This window comes from Triticum dicoccoides, chromosome 4A, assembly GCF_002162155.2.
Source record: "Triticum dicoccoides isolate Atlit2015 ecotype Zavitan chromosome 4A, WEW_v2.0, whole genome shotgun sequence".
Classification (NCBI taxonomy): domain Eukaryota; kingdom Viridiplantae; phylum Streptophyta; class Magnoliopsida; order Poales; family Poaceae; genus Triticum; species Triticum dicoccoides.
Window position 1 is genome coordinate 716653123 of NC_041386.1, and position 11179 is coordinate 716664301.

The window sequence follows — 11179 nt, forward strand, 5'->3', positions numbered from 1 at the left end:
TTTGCTTCTGGAACTCCACCAACTACAGGTACTACCTCCGTCCGGGTTTATTGACCCATTGTATTTCGTGTCAAATTTTGAACATAGATTAAACTAACAAAATGTTCACGTATGTCACCAAACATTATATTTTTGAAAACTATGTTCAAATACGAATCCAATGAGATAATTTTTCTTGACATGCATTAACATTTTGTTAGTTAAATCTTTAGTCAAAATTTGGCACAAACTACAAAGGGGACCTATAAACCAGGACGGAGGTAGTAATTAATAGTACTACTGCATCAACTCAATATTTTTCTTTACAGAGGGAGTACTTACCATAGAATAGCATTTGAATGAAAATGTCCTTCACCGAAAAATTAATACTACCACTGCTGATTTATTGCATATACTACTGTCTACTTCCTTCGTTCCTAAATATAAATCTTTTTAGAGATTTAAATAACAATTATATACTGATGTATATAGACATATTTTAGAGTGTAGATTCACTCATTCTGCTTCATATGTAATCCACATTGAAATATATACAAAGATTTATATTTAGGAATGAAGGGAGTACATAAACACGCTAGCACTAAAATTCCGCATCCAACCTTCCAAAAATGTGTACCTATTTCTCACGTGAGTGTAAATATATGTATCTGTGGTCTGAGCAATACAATGTTTCGATTAATACCTGGTTACTTGTGTGCTTGCAAATGACATACACAAATATATATATTATATCTCAGTTACTTTTATGATTTCTTAGTTACTTTTATGACTGTGACAAACTAATCCCCCACATAAAAGCGAACAAGAATTACGCTGTTCAACAATGCGCAAGGAGGTGCTCTGTATTCACAAAAACAAATAGTTATCCTCCTTTTTGGGATAAAAAATGCTCCAAGCATGGAAGTTAGGTGGGTACATATGGAAATTTCCCAAACAACATTACATGCCAAATATTTTTCCAGCACCAAAAGTTAGTGTCGATAGTGTCAAGACATGAATATAGAAAGTGTCTACATATTAAGAATATGGAATGAACACATTGAATATATGATATGTTAAAAGGTTATACTCAGTCGAATATTCTTAACAGATAAAGTCTATTTTACTACCCTGAAAAAATTTGGTGATTCACATAACCCTCTAATAGTAAAAAAATGTCCCTAATTGGTTTGCCCTGAGCGGATGCTGATGTGGAGACGGTCAAAGATAACATTTGACATGTGGGCTTACATGCGGGGCCTGCCAGAAAAAACAAAAGAAAAGAAAAAGAAAAAGAAAACCGTGGAGCAGACACACGCGACGGCACCGGTGGCCATGGCTTCCCCTAGCGACCAATACACACGGTGGAGCAGCAAGGGTACCTATGCTGGCCACTGGCCAACCGCAGGTCTCCTAGAGCTACAACACTAGCATGCATTCGGTGGCGCCGGTTTCCATGAACGCTGAGCATCTACAATAGATTATTATCAAAGTATGCTTCGAGTAAAATTCACCTCACCAAAAAATGGGTTCACATCATTAAAAACGTTCAACTCCAACAGATGATGTAAAATTAACATACCAAAAAAATCTTCAACATCAACAGATGATATACAATTTACATCACTTCGAAGGCGGCCTTTGTGAGGTGTGTTGGAACGGCATTGGCGCCCGCGGGGTCTGAGAGCATCTCCAGCCATTCGGCCCCCCCAGGGCGTCGAAAAACTGCGGCCTAGGGGCGAGCCGGCGCTAGTTCGGCCCCTGTGGGCGGCCTAGCTCCCAGCCACGCCCCCCAGCCACGGCAAATTCAAACGTAGTCACATTCCCGCGCACAAAATAGACGCCACAATCCGGCGATCAAGCGGCCAGCAGGTCTCGGCGATCGAATGAAAAGTTCGGCCTACAAAAAACAGAAAGGACGAAAGCGTGCATCAGGTGGCGAGGTCGGCCTCCGGCGTCGGCGGAGTCGGCGTGCGCGGGCTTGACGGGGTCTCTGTGCTTGGCGGCGTCGGCGTGGCTTCTGTGCTGCGGGCAATCTCGGCAGCATCACCGCTCGGTCTTGGGGCGGCGGCGGCGTGTGCGTGGGCGTGGGCGGCGTCGTCGTGGGTGTGGGCGTGGGCGTCGTCGTGGGCGGTGGCGGCGTCGTCGAGGGAAGCTGGTTCAGGATGAGGCCAACATGCGCCAAGTACCATGCCTTGACCGCCTCGTCGGTGCTCTGGAGCATGTCTGGCCCGCCCAGCAGGAAAGCCAGGTCGGTGTTCCTCTTCTTCGTGGCGACGTTGGTCCGGAGTAGGTCGAGCTTGACGGCGCTAGTCGACATCAACGCCGACCACCGCGCCTCGGTCTTCTCTTCACAAAGGGCGGCCCGGACCTGTGCGTCGGCGAGGCAGTGCTGGATGGACTCCTGCAAGCGAGCGGTGGCCGCGTCGGCGTGTTTCCCCTTCTTGGCACCTTTGTTGCCGTCCGGCTTCCCTTCTGACACGCCCGGAGTCGGTGCGTCCGGCTTGTAGGTCTCCTTGGCCTTCTCGAGGGTGCGCCGGACTTCCGCCCACTTCTGGCACTTGTCAATGCGCTTGTAAACGTGGAGGTACTTGAACTCGGCGTCGTTGTTGCTCTGACGGTACAGGCCGAACATGCGCAGCAACTGCGCGGACGAACAAACAGTTGGCGGGCGCACACGGTGAAGAGAGGCGGGAGACTGGCGTGGCATACCCGATCCTCAATTCTGGCGCCGCTCTTCGGGCGAGCGGCGACCTCCTCGACGACCCCATGCCATTTGTTGCACGCCCCCTGGATACGCCCCCAATGGTTCGCCATCGCCTTCGACCCGTGCTGCATGTAGACGCCTTTGAATTAGGGGTCGACGAGCTTGCGCTCGTCGAACTCGGCCTTGATGCGCACCCAGTACGTTTCGATGCTCTGGTTCGCGTAGGTGGTCGGGTCGAGGCAGACGACTTTCCATGCTTCGGCGAGGCATTCCTCCTCCTTGGACACCCACTTGATGCGCGGCTCGCCTGACCTGGCCGTCCGCTTCTTCTTCTTGCGCCTCCTCGCCGGAACAGTCGCCGGCTCCTCCTCCTCCTCGTCGCCGTAGACATAGCCGAGCTCGCCGTCCATGCCGTCGCTGAGATCCACCGTCTCATCCGCGGTGAAGCCGGAAGACGCGGCGGCTGCGGCCGAACCTTCCGCGATGATGTCGTCCATGTTGGCCTCGGTCTCGTCAGCGTCTCCGAGGTGCGAGAAGGGCAATGCGACACGGCAGAGAGGGGGCGTCGGGGAGGACGCGTACGCGGGCGGCTAATAGTTGTATGGAGGGTACTGCACGCCGGTGAAGGCGGGCGAGGGCGTGCGCTGTGTTGAGTGTCCATGGGGGAACGTGACGTTTGGGTTGAACCCACCGTGCGCGTCCCCGTCGGCGTAGCCCGGCGAAGACGATCCCCATGGCTGCGGCGACGGAGAGCCCCGGGGCGCGTACTGCGCGTGGTTGCCGGGTGGATTCATCATCCTCCCGCGAGTCGCCTCGGCCTCGGCCTGGTCCGCCGAAGCGGCAGCGGCAGCCGCAGCCGCGCGTGCCGCGTTGTCACGGGCCTTCTTGGCGAGGGCCCTGTTCCGCCGGTCGGCGGTGATGGCCTCCCGTCGCTGCACTCCTACCCTCCAATCGGCGTTTGTCATGCCCGGTGGCTTGGACGGTGGCGCCCTCGGCTTCCTCTGCTTCGGATGGGCGACGGAGGCGGTCGCGGTTGCCGCGGCGCGGGGACGACGTACTTCTTCGGTGGCATGGCAGCCGGCTGGGAAGCAAGCGGGAGAGAGATTGGCGGGAGGAAAGGAGAAAATGGGAGGGAAGTGGGGAAAAGCGGAAAGAAACGGCGGGAAGAGGCGATCGACTCGCCAACAGGGCGGACCCACGCGCCCTTTTCGCTTGTGTCGGCGCCCCAGGCGCCCCCCAGGGCGCCGGGTTCTGCCTGGGTCCGCCGACACCAGTTTCGACCCGAGCCGGCGAAAAACGGGCTTCTGGGAGGGAGGGGGACGACTGAGCTGTTTTTTCAGCGCCGACGCGGCAAAAACGTTTGGAAATGGCTTGTTGGGGGCACGGCTGGAGATGCTCTGAGGAGGCGTCCATGGGGTCTGGCAGGGGACCGGCGCATAGCGGGATGGTTCCACGCGGTAATTAGGGTTGTGTGTTTTTTACTCAAGCGGTACAAGTAATGCACTGATGCCCTATTTTATATCACTTTGAGTAAAACATGCATCTATCAGTCGTTTTGTGGGATGTAAAAATCTGTTAGAGATGCTCTAAACTCCCCGCACGCTGCTCCTCCAAGCGCTCGCCGCCGCCTACTGGAGGCCTCCCCAAGCCGTACCTAGTCTTTCAAAAGCCTTAGAGCAACTCCAACGCACTGATTCAAACGGAAGGCGTTTTTGTCCCCTTCTTATTAGTTTGGGTTGGCCGCCCACTCAATGTCCGTCTTTTTAAGATTTGGGTTTTAAGATTTGGGTCAGAAGTGTGTCCAACGGTCACGACCCATTTCATGTCCGCACACAAATTTTGAAAAAGACCCGTGCCATAGACCATGTCAGCGGCCATGTTGTCGCCCAAAGTTCATGCTGGCATACAATGCCAGCTTCAGAAAAACACCACACAGTTCAGCTGCGCACTTGACAGTGGCTGGCACACATGTCATCGCACAAAAAGGGGCGGGAGTTTGACCACGCCATCGCGGTCGTGGTCATGCCAGCACACTTGTCAGCATACAAAAAAGGATGGTGCCGCCGTCATAGGTCACTCGTCATCGAACTTGAGCATGTGGGTCTGCATCTTCTCGAACCATGACCTCTTCCTTGGTGACACGGTGTCCAGATCCACCTTCATGATCTCCACCCCCGTCATCATGCTAGCGAGAGCCACTTCTTTCGCCTTGGTCTTGGCATTGGCGGCCTCGATCTCTAGCATATTGGCTTGCTTCTCCGCCTCCATTTCCAGCCTCCTCCTTTGGATCTCCATGAAGGCGTTTATTTGTTCTTCCTTGTCATACCGGTGCTTCTCCTCCCTTGAGTCCTTCTTGGTCATCATATCCTCCACGGTTGCGATCAAGGCATTCGACGCCACATCCCGCTTGTCCTCCTTGGAGTTGGTCTTCCCCCGCGGCAGTGGCTTCTCGTCGTCCCCAACCTCCTCCACGGCTTTTTTCACCCCACACGACATGAGGGCGATATATTGCGTCTTGAACTTCTTCTCGTCTTTGATGACTCTCCAACAATGCGAGAGATTGAAGGACTTGCCATCGTGTTGGACCTTGAATGCCTCCAAAGCTTGGAATGCCTACAAATGAATTGCATGCAAGCATATTGGCAAATGGATATGGAAATGGACATGCAAGCATAAACGGAATGACACAAAGAGGGGTGCTTGCTAGCATACCCTGTCTTGCATGCCCGTGCCGCTCATGGGGCGTGCCTTGATGTTGTCAAGAGTGGCACAAAACTTGTTGCACTCTTGTGGGATCACCTTCCAACACTTCAAAAATGGACACCCACCCGCGCGTGCTATGCCTTTGCTACGGCGGAAACTTCTTGCGCTCATGGAACTCACGATGGACACGAGTCCAAAAGGTTGATTCCTTTTGTTCGGCGCCGGTCTTGGGGTTTTGCCCGATGTCCCTCCAACACTCACAAAGGAGCTTGTCCTCGGCCACCGTGTATGCCTTGGTCCGCCTGGTCTTGCGCTTCATCTTCCCCCTGGCAGCTTGGTTGGCGAGCTCGTCCTCGAATGAAGGCTCCCCTTCGATGTCCAATTCATCCTCTTCCTCGAATCCATAGTCCTCTAGAAACTCGTGGTCAAGCGGGAAACCGTCCAGGTCCAGGACAACCTGATCATGCATGAAGGCGACCTGATCTTGATCAAAGATGGACGGTGCGAACAGCCCTCGGCCGTCCTGGCTGTGTGTCTTGTCGGGATCGTAGCCAACCCCGGCGGCACTGCCAGCGGCCGCTGCACCACCCTTGAAGATGATATTCCGCATGTAGTTGTCGTTGCCGGAGGCGCGGCCGGCATTCCGTCGAACAGGTTGCGTGCGCCCGATAGCACATCGGCTGGCATGTGCCGCGCGCGTTACCTCACCCCTACGGATGACGAGCCACCGGTCAGCGGGGCGGCATTAGGTCGATGGAAGCAGGCGTGGGCGTGGAAGGCGCCACAACGCTCACCTCGGGGGAGTGTTCCCCGGAGAGTCGGGAGGCTTATGGGTAGACGTGGAAGCCGGGCATCGACATCGTCGCTGATGCATAGGGCGACTCAGGCTGCACCATCCGAGGACATGCAGATGAGCTGTTGCTGGCCGCGGCTATGGCAGCGTTGACGAGGCCATGCTGGCCAGGGTTTAAACCTAGGGCCAGCGCTGTGACGGAGCGCAGGTCGGTGCAACCGTGGGGACGGCCTCGAGCGGTGGCATGGATCGCGTGCCACGCTCACTAAGGCCCAACAGGGCGACGTAGCGGCGGCGCGAGTGTCGGTGCAGCCACATGACGGCCTGGAGCGTACGACCTCGGGATGGGGTGGACCGCGGGACGCTACAGACCCGAAGGGGCGACGCAGATGTGACGCGGGTCGGTGCAGCAGGGAGAAGAACCACGGTGCGGCGGCGCTGCAGCCCAACGGGCGACACAACGGCAGCCCGTTGCTCGATCGGTGGAGGGGCGCGCTGAACTCGGAGACGATCTTCACGGGACCCACGGAGGCGCGTGCAATCGACGGGCCAAGTCGGTCGCGCAGCGTAGATGAGGCGGATCGCGGTGGCGAGCGGGTGATCAAGCCGATCGCGCGCGAGGCCGAGGACGCCACTCGGTGGAGGTTGGGTGGCGACGGAGTCCGAGATGAAGCCGGCGATGACAGACGGCGTGGGACGTCGTACGGACGAGAGCGTCAGCACCGGCACCTTGGCTGCCAAAAGCAGCGCCGACGCTTGGGCAGCGAGGCCCGAGTGACCAACGTAGCAGCGGCCCCCGAGCTGAGGCAGTCGACGAGCATGATGCAGTCGGCCCGACGCGGCCGGGGACGAGGCTGGCGAGACAGGGCCGCCATGCAGACGCGGCGGAGGCGGGTGGCGTGGATTGATCGGTGGGGCGGCGCGCGAACGACGGCGATGAAGGGCCGCTGCATGGGCGAGGCCGCCGGGTCGGGGCAATGCAGGTGTCCCGGTCGGAGAGGGCAGTGACGGCCGGCGTAGATCGATGAGCGGGCTGGCGAGCGGACGACGATCGTGAGGGGCATGGCGCGTGAGGCCGCCGTGTCGGTGAAGAAGCCTTCTGGTTGCGTCGGTGTCAGAGTAGAGGCGCATGGGGGTCGACGGCGGCGGCGGGAACGCAGACCGATCAAGCATAGATTGAAAAACCAAAAAGAAAACGCTGATAAAAGCGACCGGCGAGAGAGAGAAAACCCGGATCAAATGATCGAGAAAAAACTCTCTAGGGCAGCAGGTCAACATGACCGACGAACCCTAGGTACGGGCGGCGCGGCCCCCGGTGGCGGTAATGGAGGCCGACCGCCCCGGGGGCGACGCACGGGCGGAAGTGTTGGGCGGCTAGGGTTTGGATCGGTTAGGCTTATACCATGTTAGAAGGGATATATATAGTATTGACGGAATATGATGGATGTATTATTGAGCCTCGAGGGCGAGCATATATTGAATACACGATTTAGAGGACAAGCCACCTCCCCTACAGATAAAATAGGAGACGGATTACAAATTTTAGACTATCAAATACATATATGGCAAATATCTGCCTCTAAGAGTTGGTATCACCAATAGGGACGGATGGGCTCGGGTGACGCGATTGTCGTGACAGATCGACGGGACCGGAGGCGGAGTAGACGACTGAGGCGCCAACGATTTAGGACGCGCCGATCTGCTTCTTTCGGCTGGGTTGCTCCATATGGCTAAACGAATTCATGTGAGTTTTCTTTTGGGATGAAATACTGTGTTACTCAACTCACAAGATCCTTATAATCAGTCGTAGCTACCCCCTCCGTTCCGATTTACTCGTCGTGGTTTTAGTTCAGCTCCATAGCAACCGAAGGACCTGAACCAAACCAAGTCATGGTTCTATGTTCTGAACGAGCAAATTTAGCTACACTATCGCTAACTCTATTTCGGCTAAGATTTGGACGAGTAATACAAAAATTCATTTAACAACTAACCGTGGACACATAGTAAGATTGTGGATTTTGCATTTGTAGGCTCAGGAAGGTATATATCACTTTTATATCTTGTTGTTTGGCACCTGCAGTGTACTATATATTCAGATGTGTGAATGAAGGGACACCTGAGTGGATCGCATAATATTGGCCTATAAATGGTTCAAAGTTCATTTTTATAAATCTATCTTTGGAGCCAAAGATTTTTTTTTATGGAAAGACATTCAATTTTTAGTTTCTGACTGCCCGTGTGCAAACTGAGCAGAAGTAACCAGATTGTAGAAATGTGGAATAATTAAAAAAGTTTGAAATAAACAACAAATATTTGAGGGTCAATCAAAGCATTAGCAGTTAACCATTTCGCAAGCTCTATGTCTGATAGTATTACTTTTGGCCCTTTCCAACATCTAACTCTATATATCCTTCTAGTGAAGTTCTCTTTGACATAGCAATTGAACTTGAACACGGATGTTTTTATGGAAAGTGGTTGAGTTCTTTACTTCAGGCATTGTGAAACGTGGCCTATATATACAATTATACATGCTAGTGTATTTTACAAGTGTAGGGTTATAAAACAGGTCTTTTGTAAACTAGAGTGAAGGATAAAAGCATCAGTAGTTGACCTCTTTCAATCTCTGTTGCATTTTATTAGTTAGAGAATGGTATTTTTAGCCCGAGCTATGTGGTACCTCCTATCTACAACGTTCACTGAACCGTCCTGTTTCTAGAGATTCGCTCAAAAGCTGACCTGTTTTGCTGGGTTGAGTTGTTTGTTATGCAAATCTGAAGCTGAGCAATTTTTTTGGCATCGGCGTGCAGGCCCATGACAACGCCTTGTCTTGTCCTACTTCCCAGCCCATCTCTACGCTGCTGCAAGATTTAAATACTGACAGAGACAAGGCACTGCAACTTTTGAGCATGGCAGTCCGAGAAGCCAAAAATAGAGAGAAGGAATATTGCCAGCTCTCTCCCCTCCCTCTTCGTTTCTCTCTCACAGCCACTCTCTCTTCCTGTTCCTTTCTCGCCCAAGCTTCTCACAGCCACTATCTCTCTTCTTCCTCTTCCTTTCTCTCTCACGTGTGTGTGATTCTTGGAGAAATAGATCCCTCCCTCAACAACATCTCTGTCTCCTCTCTTTTTTCTCTCATGGACAACACTTCCCTCTTCTCACAACACCCCTCTCTCTCTCTTTGCTCGTTTATTCCCCCTCTCTCTCAAGGGGTGTTTGTTTCCAAAGACTTTTTGGTGTAGGGACTAAAAAAAGTCCCTAGCAAACCAAACAGGGTGGGACTTTTTTGAGACTTTTTGCTAAAAGTCATTAGAAGCACCTCCTTGAGAGTCTTTTTCAAAAAGTTCCAGGGACTAGAAAAAGTCCTAGGACTAGAGAAACAAACACCACCTCAGTACTCGCAAGGACGAGCTGTGCATCTGCATTCTGCAAGGAGGTGGAAGCGGCCTGTTGTGCTACAGATAGGAGAGGATGGGTGGCTGAAAAGACGTGATAGAGGTGGGGCAGGAGGTGGCCGCTGACAGTCATCGAGTGCCATGACGCGCACAGCTCCAGAAACAGGTGGACTCCACTAGACAGCTCCATCGAGTGCCTGCAGACCTGTACCTATTTTTACTATTTACCTAGATAGGACAGCTCCTGCTAATTACACTGCACATCGAACTGATGCATTGCTCGTGACGCTCCAAACAGCACAAATCCCCAAACGAATCGATGCTCCAGATAGAAGGTACCGGGGAGCTCGGGCTGTGAAAGAACTTTGTGTATTAGTTTTTGGCAGGCAGTTTCTGACTTGTAACTCCATCCTTGGGTAAAGTTTTGTTTGGAATGAAAGATATTAAACACTATACATGGTTCAGTCATATATTAACAGTACTGCAAATGGTGGTATCTTAGAATTGCATAAAGATTAAACGGTCTTCACTAAATTACATGCAGTGAAGGATAGAACCATTTCCTTCAGCTCTATCGTCTTGTGTTTGTTTTTTAGCTGTTTCAGATTTTTTAACTTTACCCTTGAGAAAGTTTCAACCTATAATATGTTTCTATGCAGGCTTGTCATCGGATATTCTGATGGGATAGAAGTCCTGGACATGGACCTGGAAGCATTATCGCGTCAGCAATAGGGACAGCAGAGTCAGAGGAAAATTGATCAGGGCTGGGTTGAGCTGAGCACCGGTCCAAAACCCCGCATCAAGTTAATTCAGTAAAAAAAACCATAATTATCTATACCGTGCTTGTATTTACAGTGAAGATTTTTGCCATTGTTTGATTGTGCCAAGACACGGGACTAAATTCGCCCGATTCTGTGTTTTATCAGCTTGTCCTTTTCTCATCATGTGTGGCCCCTTCGATGTGCTTCCCATCCGGAAGCAAACACATTCAGAAATCAAATGTTCATATTACCATCATTTTAATCTGCTCCATGCATGTATTATAGCGGATTAAAATGAGCATCCCGTGGGCTTCGACATGAAATTATTTAGCGGCACCCTGCTGAAAAGGCTATAGCTCCAGGCTATAGCGGAGCTATAGCCGGCTATTTAAAATAATTGAAGTTTCTTGCACACTTCTGTCCAAAAAGGAAAAACATCTTCTCTGCAATGAAGCCCACGGGTGCAAAGACTTGTACTAGTGCTAGGTCATAGTTGGGCTTCAGCGGCGAAAAGCGGGCACTAATATATCGGAAAACTCCAGCTGAGTCAAGCGTCCTCAGCAAGATAACACAAAAAGATATGCAATCTAAACAGCAGCTGATATATTCTTGTCAATAAAAGTTTGCAATGCGCAAAAAAAACAGCACAGGCAGGGTGCAAAGGCAACATAATTCAAGCAAAATAAGTATGGTGCACTACCACGCATGAACAGTAGGCTGGGTAACATTAGAGCATAAACTTGCAGCATCATCAGCAAGAAACACAGCACATGAAAAACAACACAGTTATTTTACTGCCTGGTGAAGAATTTCACCGAGGAACAGAGTTCATCGAAAGGCGAGT

The 11179-nt window shown here is 51.8% G+C and overlaps 1 pseudogene; it reads left to right on the top strand.

The window, feature by feature from the left end:
• Positions 1-482, top strand: part of LOC119284215 — a 6308-nt pseudogene extending 5826 nt beyond the window's left edge.
• The last annotated feature ends 10697 nt before the right edge of the window (positions 483-11179 follow it).